Source organism: Gorilla gorilla, chromosome 10 (assembly GCF_029281585.2).
Source record: "Gorilla gorilla gorilla isolate KB3781 chromosome 10, NHGRI_mGorGor1-v2.1_pri, whole genome shotgun sequence".
NCBI lineage: Eukaryota > Metazoa > Chordata > Mammalia > Primates > Hominidae > Gorilla > Gorilla gorilla.
In genome coordinates, this window is record NC_073234.2 from 102,406,874 (window position 1) to 102,434,260 (window position 27,387).

General features: G+C 35.9%; 1 protein-coding gene across 3 annotated transcripts in view; it reads right to left on the reverse strand.

The window, feature by feature from the left end:
- MGAT4C (MGAT4 family member C) overlaps positions 1-27,387 on the reverse strand; it is a 1,374,466-nt gene that overhangs the window by 1,061,305 nt on the left and 285,774 nt on the right. The window lies entirely within an intron of this gene.

Sequence of the window (27,387 nt, forward strand, 5' to 3'; positions counted from 1 at the left end):
ACATTATTATTAACTAAAAAGTCTATAGTGTATTCAAATTTCTTAATTTTTATCTAATATTCTTCTTCTGTGCCCAGGTCCCATTAAAGGTATCATATTACTTTTTTTAGTCTGTCTCAGGATTCTTAAGCAGTAAGAGTAGCCCTGAATTTCTTTATGTAAATGACCTTGAAAGTCTAGGGGACTTTCTGGTCAGGTGTCTTATAAAATGTCTATAAGTCAGTATATCTTTGATGAATTTTACATTATTAGACTGGGTTTATATTTTGCTTTGTTTTGTAATTTACAGAGTGGGTGGAGAAGACCATAAAGATAAAGTACCAATTTCATCACATATATGGGCATATATATGAACATGACTTAACATTGCTGATGTTAGCAGTTGGCTAAGGTTGTGTTTATCAGGTTTCTCTGCTGGAAAGTTAGCCTTTTCTCCCTATGCCTACTCTATCTACACTTTAGAATGACGTCACTACGTCCAGCCACACTTGAGTGTGCATAAATGCTTCACTTTCTTGATGCCAGAGTAATTGCACAAATGATTCAATGATGTTTTAGGTACTCTACATACTTCTGAAAAGGTGCCTTAGAAAGCATTGTTTGTAGCCATCACATACTGGAATGATTTCTGTAAATTAATCATGAAGGTGAGAGTCTGCGAGTAACTGTACACATTCTTATTGTTGAAAATGTTTTTTCCACTAACTGAAATCAAACCGAGAGTTTACTATACCAGGTCTCATCAAACTTATGTACATAAAAATCATGAGTTCAGATGTGGTCTCCTAAATATGATAAAAGGTTCTGATGCATCGTACATTTAGAAACAATGTACAAGATACCACATATCCAACTATGTATCTACTGCCTTATATGTGTTTTATACTAATCAGATTCCCAAATTTTATAGATTAAATAATTTTCTTATATAATTCTCACAGGAAGAGTGGTATGCTATAAAACCTATGTTCCCTCATTCCCTAAGCAGTTATTTCTCTAGTGTCTCATATTAAATTTTTTTTTTTGCTTTCTCGAGTACAAACTTGATTATGAAATTTGGTATATTAATTCAAAACCTCCCAATATTAGTTAGCTTTCTCCAGAGGAACATAACCAATAGGATGGACACACACACACACACACACACACACAGAGGCATATATACATATCTACACATATATAGTTGCATTCTTGAGTCTCCCTAGACCAAAGAAAGCAAAGAGGTAGATATACAACAAGCCTACTTCCATCAGCTGTCTCTTCATGATCACAGGGTGCAGTATGAATGAAAGTGCAGGCATTTGTCTCAGGTTTTCTCTTAGTCTTAGTGCAGAGAGTGTGAAAGTTAAACATCCACTCGCAGCTTCAACATGAGTATAGAAAGACCTGGAATAAATATCTGACAACCTACCTTTCCAGCAACATCTAAAGGATATGTATTCTACCTTACCTATTTTGAGGAACCAGCACAATATAGTACATTCTTCTAATCCAGGACCAGCAAAAACAGAAGCAGGGGTTTAAACAATCACAAATATTTGAGGAGTATCTCAAACTATCTGACTGGACAAATTGGTGAGATCCTTCTCCCACATGAGGCAGGTCTGACAGGACTGGGAGAAGCTATTGTCTTCCATAATGTGCAGGAAGCAACAGACATTCAGGAGAAATGAAGAAGCAGGGAAATATATTAGAAATAAAATAATAAGATAAATTATCAGAAACTGACCCTAGTGAAATAAAGATATGTGATTCACCCAGCAGAGGATTAAAAATAATGGTCATAAGGATACCTATCAAGATCAAGAGAGAAATGCAAGAGCAAATTGAAAATTTCAATGAAAAAAAATAGAAGTTATAAAAAAAGCACCAAACATAAATCATAGAGCTAAAGAATATTATAACTGAACTAAAATTCAATAGAAGGTTTCAGCAGTGAACTAGATCAAGAAGAAAAAGAATCTGTGAATTCAAACACAGGTCACTGGAAACCATTGAATCTGAGGAGAAGATGAAATTAAAAAGGAACAAAAGTAGTTTAAGGGGTTTATAGAATACTAACAAGCACAACAATATGCATTATCAGAATTGAAGAAAGCAAAGACAGGAAGAAAGTGTAAACATATTTATGCAAATAAAAGCACAAAACTTTCTAAGGCTGGGGAAGAGAGCAGAAATCTAGAATCAGGAATCTCAGAACAGCAGATAAGATATCCATAGAGACACAATATAATTAAATTGTCAAAAGTAAAGACAAAGAATTTTGAAAACAGCAAGGGAAATGCTACTTGTCACATACAAGAAGAATCCATAAAACCATCAGCAAAGTTTTCAGCAGAAACCTTGCACATTAGAATGGAATGAGATGATGTATTCAATATCCTGAAAGAAGAAAACTGCCAACAAAAATATGATGTCAGCAATCCTGTTTTCCAAATATAAACGGGAGATAAAGACTTTCTCAGACAAACAAAAGTTGAAGAAGTTTATCAACATGGGACCTACCTTTCAAAACAGTCTAATGTTATAAATCAATATGTAAATCAATTATAACTCTAGTAAAACCTTAAAAGACAAAACTATTTATTTATTTTATTATTATTATACTTTAAGTTTTAGGGTACATGTACACAACGTGCAGGTTTGTTACATATGTATACATGTGCCATGTTGGTGTGCTGCACCCATTAACTCATCATTTAGCATTAGGTATATCTCCTAATGCTATCCCTCCCACCTCCCCCTACCCCACAATAGTCCCCGGTGTGTGATGTTCCCCTTCCTGTGTCCATGTGTTCTCATTGTTCAATTCCTTAAACCAACTATAGCTATAATAGTTTGTTAATGGATACAAATTAGAAAAAGATGCATATAATGTATTATATAAAGATGTATGTGAGGAATACATAAAGTCTGAAAGTGAAGGAATAAAAAGTTATTCTATGTAAAAGGTAGCCAAAGAAAGCACAAGTGATTATAATTCCACAAAATGGATTTAAATAAAAAACTATCTCTAGGGATGAAGTTCATTATCCAATGAGACAGTCAATTTAACTAGAAGATATAATAATTATAAGCATATATGCGCCCAGTATCAAAGCACCTAAATATATAAACAAACATTGGCAGATATAAAGAGAGGAACTGATAGCACTATATTAATAGTAGGATACTACAATATTCCACTTTCAATAATGAATGGAATATCCATACAGCTGACTTGAACACTGTTACAGACCAAAAGGAACTGACAGACATATTTATAACTTTCCAACCAACAGCAGATTACACATTCTTTTCAAGAGTACACAGACAATTCACCTGAACAGATTATATGTTAACTACAAAAAAAGTCTTGACAAACTGAAGAAGATACAAATCATTCCAAGTACCTTTTCAGAACACAGTGAGATGAAACTAGCAATTAGTAACAGTGAGAAAATTGGAAAATTAATTTTCATAAAAACTGAAGCACACATTTTTGGGTAATCATTGGATCAATGAGTAAAATCAAAAGGTAATTTTAAAAATATATTCAGGCAAAACAAAATGAAGATACAACACAATGAAACGTATTTTGTGCATGAAAAGCAGCATTAAGACAAAAGTTTATAGTAATAAATGCCTGTATTAAAAAATCAAATAAGGAACCCAACTTTAAACCTCAAGGAACAATATACAGTACAAATAAGCAAAAAGTTGTCAGTAGGAAGAAAATAATAAAAATTAGAGGTAAAATAAAGCAAACAGAACAGAAAAAAATAAAAGAAACGAATAGTTATGTAGTTTTTAAAAAAATAAAATAAATAAGCCCTTATCTAAACTAAGAAAAAAAGAGAACACTCAAGTAAACAAAATTAAAAATGAAAAAGGAGACATTACAGTGAACATCTCAGAAATAAAAAAGGATCATTAGGGACTTTAATAACTAATTATATGCCAACAAATTGGATGGTTGGGAAAAATGGATATCCACCTGCAAAAAAAAAAAAAAAGAAAAAATAATTGGACTCCCATAGAATACACAAAAATCAACTCAAAATACATTAAAGACTAAAATGTAAGCCATGAAACTATAAAACTAGTAGAAGCAAAAATAAACAAATGAGACTATATTAAACTAAAATGCTAATGCAATACAAAAGAAACAGTCAACAAAATAAAAAGGCCACAAAAAATTGGGGATACAATATTTGAAAATTATATATTTTATAAGAGGCTAATATCTAAAATATGTGGGGAACTTCTACAACAATTTAAAAGCAAAAACACCACAAATAACCTGAATATAAAATGGGCAAATGACCTGAATAGACATTTTTCCCAAGAAAACCTACAAATTCCCAGCAGATATAAATGAACAAATGTTATAGATATAGATATATACATATAATGGGATAGGATTCATCCTTAAAGAGAAAGGAAATCTTTCCATTTATGACAACATGGATGAACCTAGAGGATAATATGCTAAATGAAATAAGTCAGACACAGGAAGATGAATACTCTATGGTCTTGCTTATATGTGCCATCTAAAAAACTCAAATTAATTGAAACAGGTAATAAAATGATGGTTACCGGCGCAAGGAAAAGGAGAGGCGTTGGTTAAAGGTGCAAAGTTTCAATTATGTAGAAAGAATGTTATAGTGATCTAATATATAGCATGGTGATTATAGTTAACAATACTGTATTGTACACCTGAAATTTGCTAATAGTGTACATTTTTAGTGTTCTCACCACGCATATAAAAAAGATAAAAATGTGAGGTCATGAATATGCTAATTAGCTTGATTTGGGTAACCTTTTCACAATGTCTGTGTGTATATACATGTTATGTGTCTTAAATATATACAATTTTAATTTTAAAAAATTAAATAGAGCTTTGAAGATAGACTTGAAATATAAAATATACAACAAGCTTCTTTTTTTTTTTTTTTTTCGAGATGCTTTTAGCATACCTCAGCTATTTGGAAAGAGCAACATAGTCCATAAGATTAACTCTGTGAGCTTTAATTCAAGAAGGTAAATGAGAATCAACCAGAATCATGAAGGACATCTCAGATCTCGGGAAGAAGTACACAGGCAAATAGCTCCCCTGACAGCATCCAGCTGATAATAGTGAGTGAACCCTGAATATGTGAGAGTGGCAGATCTTCCTTCTGTGACTCATCTTTCCCCTGGGGATCCAGGCAACAAGTCCAAGGGAGGGCACTTTGTTTCTCCCAAGCCCTGGAGCTAACTTAGGGAGAGGTTTGAGATACTGTGAGGAAAAGACATCAGGAAAATCTGCAGGCATTTTCCCAGAAGTGGAACACCATTTTTAATCCGAGCGCATACAAAGTTTACCATTCTTTGGCAACCCAAATGTGTGCCCATGCAGGCATTTCAGTCTTGGGCCAGAGAATGGAGCGCTTGCTCTAAAGTTGGGTAGGGGCCTCCACAGCTAGAACTATGGAAAGTGCTTCAGCAGTAGGCACTAGAATTGTGCTCTTCCCCATTGCAGGCCTGGGGCAGGAGGAGAGCTGCTACAGCTGCAGTTTATCCTGGACAATGAGACTTACAGCCAGGGCCTGCTTGGAAACACGCAATCAGTCTACATGTATCATTCCTGGGTGCCCCAGACTTCTCCCTGAGACTGTGGTGCAGCGGGGCCCTCTTTGCTCCATCTAGGCATTTGGAACACCCACTTGCCTGAACCAACAGCCTGAGCCATCACACATTCATGAATATAGATCATTTTGCAATGTCTCTCTACTCCACACCCAGGCAAATGTCCAGGTATTCAGAACACCCCCTCAACTGGATCAGCAACCTGAATTGCATCACTCTTTCTGTGCAGAGATTCAGTGCCACAAAGACCTCTCACCTCCATGCTCAGGCAGATCTCTAGGTATTCAAAACACCTGCTTGCCTGCATTGGGAGGCTTGAGTTGCCCCACTCTTTCTGTACAAAGATCCATGTGCAAGGGCCCCTCCCCATTTCACATTCAGGCAGATCTGCAGGCATTCAGAGGACCTGTCTGTATGGTCCAGCAGCCTGAGTCTTTCATCATTCCTGTGCAGTGGTTCTGATGTAGGGAACCCTCCTCACTTCACGCCCAGGCAAATCTTCAGGCATCTGGAGCACCTGCTCTTCTGGGTTAGGAATTTAGGCCACCTGCCACCCCCACTATCCCCATGCACAGAACTTGGGGCTGAGAAGTATTCCCAGTTCCATGCCTAGGCACACCTCTGTGCACCTGGTGGCAACTCAGTGGGTTCTCCATTGGCATTGATGCCTGTGCCTGCCATCATGGAACCTGTAGGTGAGTCTTCCTGGTCTGGCCCTACCCACGTTGCCCCCTCACCATCCTGGGGCTGAGAAAGGAACTCAGATGACTGTGTATTCCATGCATCAACCCATTGGCAGAAGCAACAAAGAGTTTTTTTTCCCACTAAATAGGTATCAAGCATTTACTCAGCTGTGTTGGCCATAGCTGGCTCTTATATATAAGTGCCATCTACTGGCTTATAGGTCAAACTGAATAGTTTATTACAAAACTAGCCTCAGCAGTGCATAGGGCTATAAAAGCAAAGCCAAAAGACCCTATCTATAATTTTTTGCAGACACAGTCTCTAGAGAGGGTGGAAAAAAAGAAAGGGAAATGAGAAGAAAATCCAATAATATTATAGAGAAAGAAAGTAAAAGAAAAAATTCTACCTGGATAAAGATACTTACAATGATTAGAAGCACCAGTATCTCCAGATAAGAAAGAATAAGTGCAAGAGTTCTGGCATTATGAAAAATCTGAATTTAATGACACCACCAAAGGAGAACACCAGCTCTCCAGCAATAGTCCCTAACCAAAATAGACACTCAGAAATGACAGAAAAGGAATTTAAAGCATGGAGTCATGGAAGCTCAATGAGATGCATGCAAGGTTAAAAATCAACACAAAGAAACTTCTAAAGCAATCCAGGAAAGAAGAAAGAGATAAATATTAAAAAAAAAATCATTAGAGCTAAAGGAATTGAAGAACTCAGTTAAGAATTTGAAAGCCCAATTAAAAACTTTATCAATAGATTGGCCGAATCAGAAAAAAAAGAATTTTAGATCCTGAAGAACAGTATCTCAAATTAACCAAGTATGACAAAAATAAAGAAAAAATAATTGTAAAAAATGAACATTTTTCAAGAACTGTAGGATTATATAAAGAGACCAAATCTACAAAATGTTGGCATTTCTAAGAGAGACAAAAAACATAAACAACCTGGAAAACATACTTGAGGAAATAATTCAAGAAAATTTTCCTAATCTTGATAAAGAGGTAGACACCCAGATGGAAGAAACACAGAGAACACCTGTTAGATACTACATAAAATGAACATCACAACAGCATATAGTCACCAGACTTCCCAAGGTCAATGCTAAAGAAAAATTTTAAATGCAGCTAGAAAAAAAGATCAGATTACGTACAAAATGAACCCCATCAGACTAACAGATTTCTCAGCAGAATGCTTATAAGACAAGAGATATTAGTGGCCTATTCTCAGCATTCTTAAAGAAAATAATTTCCAGCCAGGAATTTTATATCCTGTCCAGATGAACTACATAAGCAAAGGAGAAATAAAAGTTTTTCGGGCAAGCAAGTGCTAAGAGAAATTTTTACCACTAGACCAACTTTAAAAGAGACACTTAAGAGATTTCTAAACATGGAAATGAAAGACCAATACCTGCTGCAACAGAAACACACTTAAACTCATGGATCACAGGCCCTACAAAGTAACCACTAAATATAAACTATAAAACAATCAGCTGACAACTTCATGGTAAGATCAAAACCTCACATATCAATATTAACCTTGAATGTAAATAGTCTAAACACCCATTTAAAAGTCACAGAGTGGCAACTTGGATTAAAAAAAAAAAACAAGGCCCACCTGTCTGCCTTCTTCAAGAGACCCATCTTACATGTAATGAAACCCATAGGCTGAAAATAAAGGGTTGGAGACAAATCTACCATGCAAATGGAAAATGAAGAAGAGCATAAGTTATTATTCTAACATCAGATAAAACAGACTTTGAGCCAACAGCAGTTAAAAGGACAAAGGAGGGTATAGCATAATGATAGAGGGTTCAGTTTAACAAGACTTAACTATCCTAGATATATATGCACGTAACATTGGAGCACTCCAGTTCATAAAACAAATACTTCTAAATCTGTAAAAAGACATAGGCAGTCACACAATAACCGTGGGGGAACTTCAACACTCCACTGATAGTGTTAGACAGATTGCCTAGGTAGAAAATTAAGAAGGAAATTTTTGACTTAAATTTGGCACTTGACCAATCGGACCTGATAGACATCTAAAGAATATTATACCCATTTACCACAGAATATACATTCTTCTCATCTGCACATGAAACATACTTCAAGAATGACCATATGCTTGGCCATACAAGTCTCAATAAATTTTAAAAAATCAAAATCATACCAGTTATCTCTTGTACCAAATTAGAATAAAAACAGAAATTTCTACAAAGAAGATCTCTCAAAACTATAAAAATACAAGGAAATTAAACAACTTGCTCCTGGATGACTTTAGGGCTAATAATGAAATTAAGCCAAAAATCAAAACAATACTTGAAATAAATGAAAATGGAGACACAACATACCAAAATCTCTGGGATGCAGGAAAAGCAGTGTTAAGAGGAAAGTTTATACCCCTAAATGCCTACTTCAAAAAGTTGGAATGATCTCAATTTCAGGACCTAACATTATATCTACAGGAGCTAGAAAAAACAAGAACATACTAACCCCAAAGTTGGCAGAAAAAAAAAGAAATAACTAAACCAAAGCAGAACTGAATGAAACTGAGACCCCCAAATCCATACAAAGGATCAACAAAACCAAAATTTGTTATTTGAATAAATAGGATAGACCACTAGATAGACTAACAAAGAAAAAAGAGAGAAGGTTGAAAGAAGCATAATCAGAAATGGCAAAGGTAGCATTATAACTGATCCCACAGATACAAAAAAAAAGATACTTATGGATCATTATAAACAACTCTATGCACAAAAATTAGAAAATGTAGAGGAAATGCTGGGATTCCTGGTAACATAATGTCCCAAAATTGAGTAATGAAGAAATTTAAACCTTGAACAGACCAATATCAAGTTCTGAAATTGAATCAGAAATTTAAAAAAAAAATCTATCAACCAAAAAATAAGCCCTGGACCAAATGAATTCACATCGAAATTTTCACAGATGTACCAAGAAAAGCTGGTACTGATTCTAATGAAACTATTCCAAAAAATTGAGGAGAGAATCCTCCCTAACTCACTCTACAAATCCCATATCACTGTGATACCCAAACCGGGCAGAAACACACCACCACCACCAACAAAGAAAATTTCAAGCCAATATTTCTAATAAACATAGATGTAAAATCCTCAACAAAAGGCTAGCAAACTGAATCTAGCAGCACCTCAAAAAGTTAATTCGTCATGATCAACTAGACTTCGTTCCTGGGATGCAAGGTTTGTTCAACATATGCAAATCAATAAATGTGATTTACTACATGAATATAATTAGAAACAAAAACCATATGATCATCCCAATAGACGCAGAAAAAGCTTTGGATAAAAAATCCAACATTCATGCATGGTAAAGGAAAACTTTCAAGCATTCTCCTTGAGAACTGAAATAAGAGAAGGATGGCTACTTTCACTACTACTGTGCAACACAGTAATGGAAGTTCTTGCCAGTGTAATCAGGCAAGACAAAGAAATAAAAGACATCCAAATAGGAAAAAAAAGTCGAACTGTTTCTCTTTTTTTGACAATATGATTCTGTACCTGGAAAACTCAAGACTCCACCAAAAGGCTCCTGGAACTGATTAACAATGGTAGTAAGGTTTTAGGGTAGAAAATCAATGTACAAAAATCAGTAGCATTTCTATTCATCAATAATATTCAAGCTGGAAGCCAAATAAAAAATGCAATACTATTTACAATAGCCAGACCAAAACAAAATACCTAAGAAAACATATAACCAAGGAGTTGAAAATCTCTACAAGAAGAACTATAAAACACTGCTGAAAGAAATCACAGATGACACAAATAAATGGGAAGATATTTCATGTTTATGGATTAAAATAATCAATATTACTAAAATGGCCATACTGCCCAAAGCAATCTATGGATTCAATGCTATTCCTAGCAAGCTACCCATATCATTTTTCACATAACTGGAAAAAACTACTCTGAAATTTATATGGAACTAAAAAAGAGCTCAAATAGCCAAAGCAATTCTAAGCAGAAGGAACAAAACCATCACATTACCTAACTGAAAATTATACTATCAGGCTGTAGTAACCAAAACAGCATGGTACTGGAACCAAAACAGACAAATAGACCATTGGAGCAAAATAGAAAACCTAAAAATAAAGCCACACATCTACAGCCGTCTGATCTTAAACAAAGTTCACAAAAATAAGCAATGGAGAAAGGACTCTCTATTCAATAAGTGGTTCTGGGATAGCTGGCTAGCTATATGCAGAAGAATGAAACTGGACCTCTCCCTTTCACCATATACAAAAATTAACTCAAGATGGATTAAAGACTTAAATGTAAAACCTGAAAATACAAGAATAATAGAAGAAAAGCTAGGAAACGCCATTCTGGACATCAGCCTTGGAAAGGAGTTTCTGACTAAAGTCCTCAAAAGCAAGAGAAACAAAAATAATAACTGACACATAAGACCTAATTAAACTAAAGAGCTACTGTATGACAAAGGAAACTATAAACAGAGTAAAGAAAAAACTTACAGAGAGAAAATATTCATAAACTATGCATCTGACAAAGGTCTAATATCCAGAATGTATAAGAACCTTAAACAATTGAACAAGAAAAAAATAACCCCATTACAAATGGGCAAAAGAGATGAACAAACATTTCTCAAAAGAAGACATACAAGCGTTCAACAAATATATGAAAAAATGCTTGTCATCACTAATCATCAGAGAAATGCAAATAGAAACCACAATGAGATAACATCTCACAACAGTAGGAATAGCTATCAGTAAAATGTCTAAAAACAACAGATACTGGCGAGGCCGTAGAGAAAAGGGAACACTTATGCACTCTTGGTGGGAATTTAAATTAGTTCAGCCACTGTGGAAAGCAATCTGGAGATTTCCCAAAGAGCTTAAAACAGAAATAACATTTGACCCAGCAATCCCATTACTGAACATATATTCAAAAATATAAATTATTCTACCCAAAAGACACATGCACTCATATGTTCATCACAGCACTATCCACAAAAACAAATGGAACCATAAAAAAGAATGCGATCGTGTTCTTTGCAGAAACATAGATGTATCTGGGGGTCATTATCTGAAGTGAACAAATGCAGGAACAGAAAACCAAATAGCACAAATTCTCGCTTATAAGTGGGAGCTAACCATTGGGTACACGTGGAAATAAAGAGGGGAAAAAAAAGCCACTGGGGACTACTAGAAGGGAGTTAAAAGAAGAAAGGCTTGGAAAACAAACTATTGGATACTATGCTCAGTACTTGAGTGATGAGATCAATTATACCCCAAACCTAAGCACAATGCAAGATACTCATCTAACAAAAGTGCACCTGTACCCCCTGAATCTAACATAAACGTTGAAATTATTCAAATAAATAAAAGAAGAACCAAAACACAAAAAAATAGATTCCTGTCCCTCAGAAAAGACCTAATAAATCAGTAACTCTGAGGACAAGGCCTAAGAATCTATATTTTGGCAAGGTCCCTCAAGCAATTTTTAGATACTCTAATATTTGACTTATAAATATACATCAATATGGTAAGTGTAATTTGCTTTGTGACCATGGTAGTTGCCTTCTTAATACTTATTTTTCATGGATGTAAAATAAATATGTCAAAGTCATTTCTAAAACTAAGCAAACAAATCAATCAATAAATAAATGAACAAGCAAGGAAACTGTGTGTGCATGCATGTGTGTGTGTGTGTGTGTGTGTGTGTACATATCCAGTCACTACCATCTCCTCCTAAAAATAACTACTATCTCTATAAAATAGTTTTGGCTGTTTCAGTTAATGAACATATAATATAGCATAAAGTATTTGTCTCATTTCTTTCATAGTAATGTGCTTGTAATATTTGCAATGTATTATTTCTTTAACAAAGTGGTGTTACATGAGCATGATTAATTCCGGATATTTTCCAAATTGTACAATTAAGATTATAAATTTTTTAAATTTAGAAAAGACTTCCACAATATGTTTCTGTAAAACAATAACAAATTGTTGGTAACACAGAGTAAACATGGAAGACTGAAAATAAATCTAGAATCATACAGTATATTCATATTATTGGATGCCTAAATGTCGAAGCAAGGAGGGTTTGCTTAGGCAGTCAAAAGGCACTAATGACATTTGATAAAGAAGTAGTCAACAAAGATCACCACATGAATTATAAATATCATGTGTAAGTTTGAGCAACTTATATGAATAGTAAATGTTTACAGAATGAATGAATGACAATATGAAAATAAATAAATCATAGTGCAATGTTATAGAAATCCTAAATTAAGGAAAAAAAGTTTTCAGAAAAAAATAGTGCAAAACCTTAACAGCATATATCAGACATGAGGCAGATAAATATAATTTTTTTTACAAAAGTGAGACTGATTTCTATTGCATTTGTGCATGTGACAAACATCATTTTGTAAAAGGGATGTAGTACTCCGTTATCATACTGCTATGAGGAAATGCTCAAGACTGAGTAATTTATAAAGGGAAAGAGGTTTAATGGACTCACAGCTCCACATGACTAGGGAGACCGCACAATCATGGCAGAAAACAAAAGAGGAGCAGAGGCATGTCTTAGATAATGGCAGGCACGAGTGCATGTCCAGGGAACTGCCTTTTTAAAACCATCAGATCTCATGAGACTTATTCTCTGTCAGGAGAACAGCACAGGAAAAACCTGCTCCCATGATTCAATTACCTCCCACTGGGTCCCTCCCATGGAGGATGAGATGAGATTTGGGTGGGGACACAGCCAAACCATATCAAGGGGAGACAGCTTTCATTGCAAGTGGAAAATTTTAGTTTTTATTGCTTGAATCTATGATCCATTTGGAATGAAGAGCCTGGAGACATCCATAGAAAAAAGGACCATAATTGAAAATTTCCTTTTTTTAAAAAAGCACCACAAAATTAAGTAAATTTCCTTCTGATGAACATTATAGAAAGCAGAATGGCATGACCACTTTTGCTTCTCTATTAATTCTTATAATTTATTGATTTATGCAATAGAAATTAGGACCCAACTTTCAAGAGTAATAATAAAAGTAAAAACATTATGGAATTCTATATTAAAAGTTTAAAATATAGGCATTTCTCTCTAGGAAGATTTCTCAGTGAGTAGTGATTGGGAGCTGTGATAGAGTGCAAAAATAAAACACAATTGCTTCCAATATCATCCATCATCATGTGAAATTGTTTTAACTCCTTGAACAACATGTACACTTGATAAAACCAAACTGCCAATGTAAAAACAAAATCATATTTTGCTCACTTATTTTTAAGAGAGAAGTTGTCTATTACATATTTTTACTGAGTAATATGACCTAAAAGCAAAGCTCTCAATGATACAGAAGAAAAAGTAATGCTTGTATTGATTTTATTGGTCCGGTAGCATAATGAAATATTGACTCTACATCAGATTTCAACTGATTCTCTTTGCATTTCTGTATTAGTTTGTTTTCATGCTGCTTATAAAGAGATACCAAAGACTGGGCAATTTAAGTCCATTAAACCTCTTTAAAGAGGCTCCACATAGCTGGGGAGGCCTCAAAATTATGGTGGAAGGCAAGGAGGAGCAAGTCACAACTTATGTGTATGACGGAAAGGAAAGAGAAAGATCTTATGCAAGGAAACGCCTTTTAATAAAACTATCAGATCTCATGAGATTTATCCCCTATCACGAGAACAGCAAGATTCAATTCAATCACCCCACACTGGGTCCCTTCCATGACATGTGGGAATTGTGGGAGTTACAATTCAAGATGAGATTTTGGTGGGGACACAGCCAAACCACATCATTCCATCACTGGCCCATCCCAAATCTCCTGTCCTCACATTTCAAAACTAATCATGCCTTCCCAACAGTCCCCCAAAGTCTTAACTCATTTCAGTATTAACTCAAAAGTCCACTGTCCAAAGTCTTATCTGAGACAAGGCAAGTCCCTTCCACCTATAAGCCTGTAAAATCATAAGCAAGCTAGTTACTTCCTAGATACAATGAGGGTACAAGTATTGGGTAAATACAGCCATTCCAAATGGGAGAGATTGGCCAAAACAAAGAGGTTACAGGGCCCATGCAAGTCCAAAATCCAGTGTGGCAGTCAAATCTTAAAACCCAAAAATGATCTCCTTTGACTCCATGTTTCACATCCAGGTCACATTAATGTAAAAGATGGGTTCCCATCGTCTTGGGCAGCTCCACCCCTGTGGCTTTGCAGGGTACAGCCTCCCTCCAAGCTTCTTTCATGGGCTGATGTTGGGTGTTCTCAGCTTTTCCAGGTGCATGGTGCAAGCTGCCCATAAATCTACCATTCTGGGGTCTGGATGACAGCAGTCCTCTTCTCACAGCTCCACTAGGCGGTGCCCCTGTAGGGACTCTGTGTGGGGGCTCCGACCCCACATTTCCATTTTACACTGCCCTAGCAGAGGTTCTCCATGAGGGCCTCACCCCTGCAGCAAACATCTGCCTGGGCATCCAGGCATTTCCATACATCCTTTGAAATCTAGGAGGAAGTTTCCAAACCCAAATACATGACTGCTGTGCACTTGCAGGCTCAACACCACATGGAAGCTGCCAAGGCTTGGGGCTTGCACCCTCTGAAGCCATGACCTGAGCCACAGCTGGAAAGGATGGGATGCAGGGCACAAAGTCACTAGGGTGCACACAGCTGGGGGGCCTGGACCAGGCCCATGAAACCATCTTTTCCTCCTAGGCCTCCTGGCCGATAATGAGAGGGGCTGCTGGGAAGACCTCTGACATGGCCTGGAGATATTTTCCCCATGCCTTTGGGGATTAACATTAGGCTTCTTGCTACTTATGCAAATTTCTGCAGCTGGGTTGAATTTCTCCTCAGAAAATGGGATTTTTTTTTCTATTGTACTGTCAAGCTGCAAATTTTTCACTTTTATGTTCTGCATCCCTTACACAACTGAATGCCATTAGCAGCACCTGAGTCACATCTTGAATGTTTTGCTCCTTAGGATTTTCTTCTGCCAGATACCCTAAATAATCTCTCTCAAGTTTGAAGTTCCACAAATCTCTAGGGCAGGGCCAAAATGCCTCTAGTCTCTTTGCTAAAACATCACAAAAGTCACCTTTGCTCCAACAAGTTCCTCATTTCCACCACAGACCACCTCAGCCTGGACTTTATTGTCCATGTCCCTATAAGCATTTTGTTCAAAGCCATTCAACAAGTCTCTAAGAAGTTCCAAACTTTTCCACATCTTTGAATCTTCTTCTGAGCCCTCCAAACTGTTCCAATCTCTGCCTGTTACCCAGTTCCAAAGTCACTTCCACATTTTCAGGTATCTTTTCAGCAACGCCCCACTCTACTGGTATGAATATACTGTATTAGTCCCTTTTCACATTGCTGATAAAGACACGCCCAAGACTGGGCAATTTACAAGAGAAAGAGGTTTAATGGACTTACACTTCCCCATGGCTGGAGAGGCCTCACAATCATGGCAGAAAGCAAGGAAGAGCAAGTCACATCTTACGTGGATGATGGCAGGCAAAGAGAGACAGCTTGTGCAAGGAAACTCCTGTTTTTAAAACCATCAGATCTCGTAAGACTTATGCACTGTCATGAGAACAGCATGAGAAAGATCCGCACTCATGATTTAATTACCTCCCACTAGGTCCCTCCCACAACACCTGGGAATTGTGGGAGTTATAATTCGAGATGAGATTTGGGTGCAGACACAGCCAAACCATATCAATCTCCATTTCTCAAAAGTCTTACTATGTATGTTGAGTGTAAACTTTTTTTTTGTTTCCATGTCAAGCTTAAAATAGTTATAGTGAACTAGAATGAACGGTTAGCTTAACTTTATCTCAACATTAAGCTTTTGCGAATAGCTAAATTCCTGTTTGGAATGCACTTCTCTTGCATCTGTTTGGATCTTACAAGAAGCAGAAACCAAGACAGAACAAGATGCCAAAACAGGACATGATTTGGGGAAGGTAGGGTGGAAGTGACTGTAAATAATAAAAAGAAAAAAAAAAAACAAAAACAAACAACAACAAAACAGGAGTAGTCAAGTAGACCTTTCAGTCTGTGAAAGGAGATAAAGAAATAACTCAGATTGGAAGCACCTCAGGAAAAAAGTATAGTTCAAAGTTTTTTCCAGAGAGATGGGGAATCCTCATGCAAAATTTTCGCATGGGAATCTGTTTTAGCAAGGAACAGGCTGGCCTAGGTAATCTACCAAGTTCAATCGTTGATAGGGAGCAATTCAGGAAAACATTTCCTTGGCGAGAAATTGGTAGTAGAACCAAAAGGCAATTAGCGGGGGCTATTATTCATTTCTACTCCCCACAGAAAGAACTCTTGATGAGATCTGAGTATCTACAATACTGCCAAAGTCCACTGTTTACCCCACACAAATCCACTTCTTTATGCAGGCTCTTTATGCAGATTCAGGGAGCAGCTACTCCATGGTTCCTGTGGGACTCACTTGTTATGGGAAAAAGTAGAAGTGAGAGGTTAGTGGAAAAAAGTACACCCCCACATTGCTACAGGTGGACTTCAGTCCTGAGTATACTCAATGGTCGGTATCATTTTTGAGTGTGAGTATCCAATTGATACTCTTCTTTTCTCTTTCACTATCCTTTTAAAATAGCCCTCACCCTTTGCTATCACCTCAGCACCTAGTGATGTGATGCAAATCTTCATTTCTGAGGCAACTGAGCTCTTTTCAGCCTGGGGTTGCAGTACATATATTTCACAGTTACAGTTAATCAAGGGATTACACCAAAAGGCACCCACATAGATTACCTGGGTTTTATACACATTTCTGCATGCCTTTCTGCTGTTCACACTTAATTTCTCTTGCAAAGATGGTAATTCTCCTTTTAGTCCGTTGGTCCCTGGGCACAAGGAGGTCAAACTGCCTTGGCAGCAGCCATAGTTTTAGTTTCATGTCAGGCTGTATGTTTTGACAATAATGTGCCTCTTATGAGGGGCAGTAGTTGTGGGGACAGGTAGCAAAATTTCCTCCAATAGACCATTGAAAGTGACAGTAATTGCGGTAATATTTGATTTTAACGGTTGGTTTTCGGACCTATGCTTTTTTCTTATTAGGAAGACATGTTTGATTAAATGTATACACCATATCCAAAAAAAGTCAGCTCACTCATTCACAGTATTTGCTCTAAAGTGATGCTTCAGCTTTTCTTTCCATAGGCTTTTCCAGTGACCTGTGATGTAGGATGCTTCTGAATAGTGCAGTGTGTGATATAATGAAGGGATTTTATGGATGTGGGTCTCATACCCATAACTTCTTTGCTACCAGGCAGGCCCTCTGGCCAGATGCTATGCTGTGCAGTATCACATGGCTGTGAATCAGATATGCCATAAGTCCCTAGATAACAGTGTTGGCTGAAGCTCTGCAGGAAGAAAATGTAAACCCATACCCAGAATAAGCATATATCTCAGTGAAGATAAACCACTATTTTAGGATTAAAGAAGCTCAATTAGTCAACTTGCTAACAAGCAGTATTTGTCCTCAAGGGATAGTGTCATATGAATGTTTCAAGATTGTTCTCTATTAATGGCAGGTTGGACATACAGAGGTTAAGAAAAAGATAGAACTACTTTGATAAGTAGAAGTCAAAGCTGATGGACCCACGCATAACAACTGCGCCCAAATGCAGCCTACTCCATTCATGTGCCACCATCGAATGCACAAGTAATTTTGTTTACTCCTGTTTTTCTGTGCCACTTCTGCAGTTGAATCTTTCTAGTTGGTGTTAACATGATATGCCTAGCTTTTCAACAGTACCTCAGATATCCTTGTCCCCAGGCTTCAAATTTCCCACTTCAGGATTCTAACTAAAAACCCATTTTTAACTGCTCATGAATGTAAATATTCTAACCTAAAATCACATTTCCTTCCACATGAAGTAAGTGATCAGCTCCACCCACCGGGAAGATTTTCTCTTCTTATGTGCTTTTCCTGTTAACCCTAGATGTGTGTGTAATACAATCATTATCAAGTTTAAGGATTGCACTTATATATTGAGCTGACCCATCCCCACATCAAGTTCTTTCATTTTCCTCCTTCTGATCACATGGGACTCCTGTAGGGTCAGAGGTGGATCTGGAACAGAGATGTTGACACAGACCTTAGTAAGTGATACAGAGTTCTGGGCTACCTGCTCATGTAGCTTATTCATGCCCTCTGGTCCTCTTGGACCAAATTCTAAATCTACCATTTTCATCTGATCGTGGAGTACTGCTGGGTCCATCTGACTTTATGATTTGGAAGTTCCCAAGAAGCCATGCTCCTAATGAACAGTTCTACCATGCTATGGTTTGGATATGGTTTGTTGGTCCCCATCAAAACTTATGTTGAAACTTTATCCTCAATATCATGACTTTGGGAGGTGGGGACTAGTGGGAGGTGTTTGGGTCATGGAGGTAGATCCCTCATGAATGGCTGGGTAGTAAGGGAGTTGTCACTCTCACAGATTAGATTAGTTCTCTGAGAATAGACTAGTTCCCAAGAGAGCAGGTTGTTATAAGGCAAGTTTCCTCCTCATATTTGGCCCCCATTTGCATGTGTCTGCTCCCACTTTGACCATCTCCACAATGTCAAGACACACTACTAAAGCCTTCACCAGAAGCCAGGGCTCTGCTCTTCAATGTCTCAGCCTGCAAAAGAGTCAGCTAAATAAACCTTTTTCTTTATAAAAATGACACGGTTTCAGGTATTATTTTACAGCAATACAAAACAGACTAAGACACACAGTTATGGTTGCTTAGTGCCTAGTGGTCAAACATTTCATTTCAGTATCACATTAGGACCTGCTTCTCGAAAAGTATAGAATTCTCCACCACACACGGTGTGGCCACATTTTAAAATTACAAGGGCTTTTATTCTGATTCTCAAACGATGGCTTGCCATAAACTCCACACTGCATCCTTTCCAGCCCTTACACCTCCAATACAATAGAATCAGTCAGATTATGTGGTTCAGGTGGCAGAACTGCTTTCACAACAGCCTGAACCTGCTGCAAAACACTTTCGTGCTCTAGACCCCAGTCAAAACAAGCAGCTTTTTGTTTCCCCAGTATATGGGGCAAATCGGTATATTCATAGGTGGGAAACATGTTGGTAATATAACCACAAAAATCATACTAGCATAGGGAATAACATTTGTCTTTCTTTGATACAAATATCCTACCATACCCTCACCATAGAAACCCTAAAATAAACTTCAATTATGGGAAATGTTTCTGAATCTTCATGGGGTATCTTGCACCCCCTGAATTGTACTTGTTTACCAAGTCTCCAGTGTCCTAGCGCCTTCTTACTGCCATTATGTTCTGTCTGATCAGCATGATACCACTGATTTGATGGGCCAACATGATGTTCTGTGGTATGTCTAGGCAATGCACATACCGTTGGACTATATTACACAGGAGTATAGGAAATTAGCTCTGAGGTCAAGCTGTAAATTAAAATTGTTGTCTATTCTACATGAATGCAAACTCCTTATCCTCTCTTCTAATCAAAATAGAAAATAAATCACTTTCCATATCAATGACTCAATAACATGCACATAATCCCTTATTAATCCGTTCTTGTAATGATTCCATGAATACTACAGCATCTGCAGTTTGGGATATTTGCTTCAGCTTAATAAAACTGCTCAGCTGCAAACTTTTCATGAAAAAGGAAGCATCACTCAGAGAGCAGAGTCAAGATCCCAGAGGGGAACCACTGCTATGAAAATAAATGAAATATTTTTGGTCAAAGTTTCCAGACCAAGGTAATAAAGAAAACCTATAGCTGTAACTACTTAAAATTGCTTAACTATATATTAATAGATTGAGAGAGGAAATAGAGGGATGGGGGAGGGTGACAGAGAGAGAGATTGTATGCATGTATCCATATATAATTTTCAAGAAAAATAATTGTCAAAGATCAATCAAAGAGGGACCAGAAAATAAGATGGTAAAAACATGAATGTAATGGCTGTCCTGTGGGCTATTATCAGGATCTCTATCCTACAGACTTTTGTTACATGTTGTTTGCTAATACTCAGTATCTTCTCACTCATTTGAAGTACTTTTTAACAGCATAAAGGATCAAAAAACCTGAAAACTACATTTCTCATACTTCCTCTCCAGCAGGGTTCTGGACAGTGTCATATAATTAAAAGAAGTGTCTTTGGACATGAAGATATGAAAGTGAAGTTTTTCTAAACCTTCTGGGTACCCTCCTATGAATCAGCATTTTAGATTGGTAGGAGCAGATTCTAGCCCTTCCAATATGTATGAAAACCTCATTTACTGTACTCAATATCCTTGTATTTAAAACATTTACACCAGTATTTGTTTTCTTAAATAATTGATAACTGATACAATATTTGGTTAAGAAATGTGACTCTTGATAGAAATCTATGATTATTTATTTAATTTGGTTAAAATTAAAAACATAAAAAAGCTGCCAATAGACAATGAGATGCTGGTAATTCATGACAGGTAGCTTCAGTTATAAAACCAATTATTTGACTCATCATCTTTCCGAGAAACATTTTTAGAGACAAACTGGTTTCTGTATTAGAGTATTATGAAGAAAATAATGATTATAAATACAGTTGGGATAGCCCAGTCTTACTGCACTAGGGAGCTTATGAAAAGAAAATGACAGACTCAAGATGTGAAATTCATAAGTCAGAGATTAGACAATTTCTTTACTGCCTAGGTAAGATTTCTTATCTATTGCAACCACAGGATCAGTCATCAGAAAACTAGACCTAAGTTTGATCTTAGAGTTTGCAGAATTATAGCCCATGAATTCAAAGCATCCCCAGGTCTCTTACTGAAAATTAGAATCTCTTATTTTCCAAGAAAGTGGGAGCCTTAAAATTGGATTGAATGTAGTTGGGAAGATTCTAATAATTATTTAACACTTAAACTCTTAACAAAGGTACTCTTTCCTCCTCTGTTTCTGGTGGTTTGCCTCTCTGTTCTTGAATACCCTGAAAGACTTGACTTGTGAAGGTTACACTGGAGCAGGGTGATAAATCCTGGGGATTATGTATGAGAATGGATTCTAAAAGTGTTAGAACAGGGAGGAAATTGCACAACACTTGATCAGGCTGAATTTATAATGATGGCTTAAATTAAATGAAGATACAAGGCCAAAATATAAAAGAATTTACTGAATCTTAGGTGGGTAGGAATCTGAGCATTTGCCACATGTGACAGGCTCAACTGTAGCCCAACAACGTAAATTTGATGACTTGTAAGATAGCCTTATCAAGCATATATGTATTTCTATATATAAATATATAGAAATAAAGAGAGCTCCAGCATTTGTAGAAAATACAAAAAACTGCTATATTATGAAAGCCAAATATTTTGGTGGAGATGTCAGCATTGAAGTGAATTTTCTGGGCTTTAGGGTTTGAGGGTGATGAGATCCTGGAATCATAGAGTACAAGTGACAGCACCCTATAAAATAATAGGGAACAGGGCAAATTATGGTATTCAATGATATGTTCTATTGATAGTATTATCAGTGGACTATCTAGTAAAATATTGCTCAATCTGTATACGAAAAAAAAATCTAGATCTGGTGGAAGAGTTTTAACGTAAGTCATCGTAATAGAGAATCAATGTCCCACATTGAATTTCCAGACTTGAGCTTGCTCATACGTGTGGAGTCTCTTGAATGATATAAAAGCTGAATCACTTTTAGGAAGGATCTTGATGCACTGAAACAAGTATGTACTTTATTTCTCCTCAACTTTCCTAAAGTATTCTGTAGCATTTAAGGTGACAAATGTGCTGGGAAAAAATCCCAGACAAAACAGGATTCCTGGTCACAGCTAAAAATTTACAATAATCCCTGGATACCTCAACTGCCATTTTGATCTACAGTCACAGAGGAAATGTATGAAGGCCAAGTGATTGATAAAGTCATGGGATGAATCTATTTTATAATGGATATGGATGATTTACAAATATACCCTTTGATTTTCTCCCAGTTCCTGAATACAAAGTTGAAAGTAGCCTTACTCAGCAACTGGTTAAATGGATAACTGGTCCTGAGACATACAAAATAAGGGCTATGTGGTAGGATGATCTAAGTAGAAACCACTGGATCTGCCACTGCAGAGCAAAATAGTAAACTAAAAGCGAATATTGCATTCCTGGGGTAATTGTTGAGAATACTACAATCATGATGGAATTACAAAATGCCAATCATAAAATCAAATTTTTAAAACAGCGCAAGAAAAAAATCCGATTAAGTACAAAGCAATGACAATTAGATCTATATAGACTTCTCATTAGCAATATGCCAAAGACTATCTAATAATACCTTTAAAATGCTTAATTGAAATAAATGTTAATCTAGAATGACGTATGTGGCTAAACATTCATGAATGGAAATGAAATACAGATGTTTTAAGCAAAAAAAGTAAGTAAATGAGTTTATTACCTAAATGCCTTAACAAATAATACTTCTAAAGAACGGCATTTGGGCAGAAAGAAAACATAATAAAAGAAAGGTTTAGAAACAGAAGGGAATGTTGAACGGATTATTTTGTGGAAGGCAATTTTATGTGATCTCCTAAAGCTGAGAACTGAGACTATTTTTCTTATAATGCTAAAAGCTCTTCTCTTCTAATGTGAGCAATTGATGTGAAATGAGCACATAAATGTAAAAAGGAGACAGTCTCTCTTATCCAATGGAATATCAAAAATACAGAAATCTGTTTTGCCATTTAATTTCACACAGTTTAATTTTCTATACTTTTCTTCACTTACCATGGAACCCCGTGGTTTTCATTTCTATGTGCTACCGTAAATGACAGATTACTTCTTAGCATTGTCACCTCATCTTAAGTTTTATAAATCTGTATGTGGCACCTTGCTTCACAGTGGTGCTAGTTGTAATACTTCCTTTGGCAGGTGTTTGAGCTAGAATCACTTTAGCTGAATCACTTAGTTTTCACTGTGTATATCTCTAAACCACAATAAAACAAGAAAGCCAGCATGCAAATAGCCAATGTTTTCCCCCAAATTTTGTCTTTTCATAGGTTTTGGCTTATTCGTGTTCATATTAAATTTTTTGCCTCAAATGACTATGCAAACTCCATTTGTGACAGTTCTTTCCTAGATGATCATGGTCTAATTTTTGTTCCCTTTCTTTTGATTATTTCAGGTATAAATGGCACTTGATAATTTTATTTTTACTATTTATTTGTTATGTATAATAACTTTCACCTAAGTATAGAAAAATGGAACTTACAACAGGTGAATATAAGGGAAACAGTTATATCATGTTGCATTATAAGCTAATAATTTGTTTTTTTTAATTCTTCAAACAAAAGGAAACATAGTCCTGTAAAATACTTCACACATTTAGCCACATATTTTACAACATGCATTTCAAGTTGACCGTAATTCTGTTCTCCCAAGTCTAACTCTATTTGCAAAAGATTCATTTCTTATCACCTTTTCAAATTTGTTCACCATAATCCTTATTTTAATTAAATAAAAATCACAACCCAGTATTACTTTGGCCAGAACTGGTATTCAGATGAATACAAAATATGCACATTTTTGTCCCAAGGCAGTGTGAAATATATCATTGTTTGACAGAATACCTGCTAATTGTTAGGATAGCTTGGGTTACGGATAATGGCAAAGCGAATATTTTTAAAAAAGGCTATCTGACCTGGGACTTATTATCTTCGAGAAAATGTTCAGCTCTGTCATTCCAAAGATTACAACTAAGCAGTGCAAATTGGTCACTATCTCAAGGGGGGAAATATGTATGTTCTACTGTTAGAAGGTCAATGTTATCGTCTTTTTAGCAGAAGGATAGCAAAATTATAAAATGAAGGAGGCCTTATTACATAAAGTTTTGGTTGGTTTCACAAACTGTAAGTTTTCAGTAATTTGATGGTATAGTTGCATAATTATAATAGTGTCTTAAGTTGATTGCTTTGGAAGATGGATTATGATGTATCTGAGTTGAATCCTTGAGATAAATTCCATTAATTTGACTTGGCCTTTGGTCCAAGGCCATGTAACTTGAGATTAAGAAGGCATTATCATACCAGTTATTATAGTTTCTTCCAAGATATATACTACTTCATTTACTGGAAAGTCAAATACTAACCAGGAAAAAGGTCAAAATGTAACAGAAGTAATTATTTTCACTTGCACAAGCACTAGTGAAAGGATGAACGTAAATACCACATCTCATTCTCTAGCCACACTGTGTTGCAGGGCCATAGACATATATCTGAAATGACACATTGCCAGATATTTCACACAATAAGGTCTTGCACTATCAGCTAAGTTATTAAGTCACCTCATAAACTTCTTACATGAAAGATATATTGAGCAGTCCATCTTTGATACAGAGTATTTGGGATAGAAATATCAGCATGCATCCTGATCCCTGATCTTTGGACTGGCTATTAATTATATTATACAGATAATATTTTTTCGCACATGCTCACAGTGCAAGTGTGTTTTTTTAAAAAATCAGAGATGTATTATTGAATGACAGTATTTGAATAGCATCTAAAATTATAGAACTCTTTGTATAATCGCACCCTAGAAAGGGCAGCTCTTTTTTTAATGCCAGTTTCATACAGACATGAGAACAGATTTAATCTTCAAAGTTTTAATCAAACCTGTGGGATGTCCTTTAACTAGCTTTCCTTACTTGTCAAATTATAGTTCTCCTTTACTATCCTTGGAGAGCAAGATACTTGATTCCTGTGGTTCTTAATTGTCTCTTTCCAAACTACTAAGGAAAATTAAAGACTTTTCATATCACTAGAAAAATATGATGTAGGCTAGCTTGTCTAATACATATGAACACAGTTTAAAAAGAAAAAAGAGCAACAAGAGTTAAACATCCATTTAGAATGTGCACAATTTAAATGCTACGTTTAATATGTGTGCTTTAATAGATTGCAAAAAGCCATATCATCTGTATATTATCTTAATTTAAGAATTATAGGCATTTTTACAAATGTCCTAACATATTATTATGTATTAGGGCATTGCTTTCCTAACTATTGTATTAGAATAATTTATACAAATTTATATTCCAAATGTGTGTCACTCTGAATATTATAAATCCCAATATTCTCTATGGTCAACGAGAATTATTAATAAAACGATAAAAGGGTACTATGATGATTATATATTAGCTACTAAGAGTTTGATCCAGATTACTTCCAATATTTTAATATAAAATCACTTTTGCTCTTTTAGTCAAAACAAATGGTATATGGTTTTACCAAATTAGATATCTCTTCTTTTATGCATCTTTATTGTTTTATATTTACATATATAAATTTATTCATTCATAAAATGTTTATTTCATAAGCAATAAACAAAACAGATACTGTTCCTTATTTATAGAGCCTATATTTGGGTGAAAATAAACAAATAATAAGTAAATAAACAAGATATATGAAATGACCAATCGTGAGAGATTCATTTAAAATAAGTGAAATAAGGAGGGCAGATGGAGAAATCCAAGGATACAAACCCCTGACAAATTGATATTTGGACAGAAATTTTTAAAAGGAAGTGAGTGGATCACACTACACTTTAGGCAGAGGAATTGACAATTAAATGCTGCAAACTGGAAATATACACAGGGTGATCAACGAAGAGCAAAAAAGCAACATGGATGGAAAGTGAGTGAAGGAAGAAGAAAATGAAATTAGATGTGGGAGTAACAAAAGGCCCAGACTTTCTAGAATGCAGCTGGGCATGTTAAGGAATTTGAATGTGATTCTAAATGAGAAAAGAAGTTACTGGAAGTTTCCAAGCAAAGAAATGACATTAGCTGACAAATATTCTAAGGCATATTTGCTGCTCAAGGTAGGGGTGGAGGTCAAGCGAAGTGTCTGAAGGCCTTTGACAAAACCTAAACCAAAATGTATGGTGGTTTAGAACATGGAAATAGTGATGGAAACAATGGGCATGGTTGGATTAAGAATATATTTTGAGTTAATAATAGTGAGGTTTGTTGATGTATTTAATTGAGGATATGGATGTGGGATGAGAAAACAGAGGCATAGCATAGAAAAAGAACTTTCAAATTTACGAATCCAGTTAAATGCATAGTCAACTTGGAACACAGGTAGCCTGGCTTTGGGCCAGCTAACCAAATCATGCTAATAGAGACAGGACATCATCACGAAGAGGGCAGCTGAAGATAATGAGCATACATATCTATCAGAGTTAATGCATACAAAAAATTCTTTCAGTTATTTTAATTTAAATGAAAAGTATCATTTAAGTCTAAACATATCCAATGTCTACCAATATATGTCTGAGTAGTGTGTAATTTTGTTTTCTCCATGCATTCAGTTATTAAACATTTATCACATGCAAGAAACTCTATTAAAACTTTAATAGATTTTTTTAAACCCAAAGAAGGAAAATCTTACTAAAAGAGACAAAATACATCCTTGATTGATTATTGACATTAAATTGAATGTTTAATATGAGAAATCATAGAATATACCAGGTTATTTGAGTAACTCAATCTTGATAGATAACTCCATGACCTAAGAAGGGCTAAAATTATTTTGTATACTTCTGGAAAGCTAAGGATTTGTAGCAGACAGACTGCTAAAATTGTCATGAATGATCTTTACGTCCTGGTATTCTTTCCCTTGTGTAATTCCATACCCTTGAGTGTGGGCTGGAACTAGTAGTTTGGTTCTAATGACTAGAACACAGTAAAGGTGATGGGATGACACTACTGATATTAGGTTACAGGTGACTAAGACTTGCATATATTTGGAACCATCTTTCTTGAACTCTTTCTTGCCCACTCACTTGCTGCTGCAATGAAGCCAATGTGAGCTGCCTGATTTGAAAGATGTCCATTTGGTGAAAAATCGAAGAAAACATTGTGCCACAAGTTCAGGAGGAACGGAGACCCTCAGTTCAGCAATCAGCAAGTAACTATTTCTGGTGAACAACATGTTAAGGAAATTTAAAATTTATTTACCACTAGTCAAGTAGTCAAGTCTTAAACTGATTTCAGCCCCAGCCAACACCTAGACTGTAGT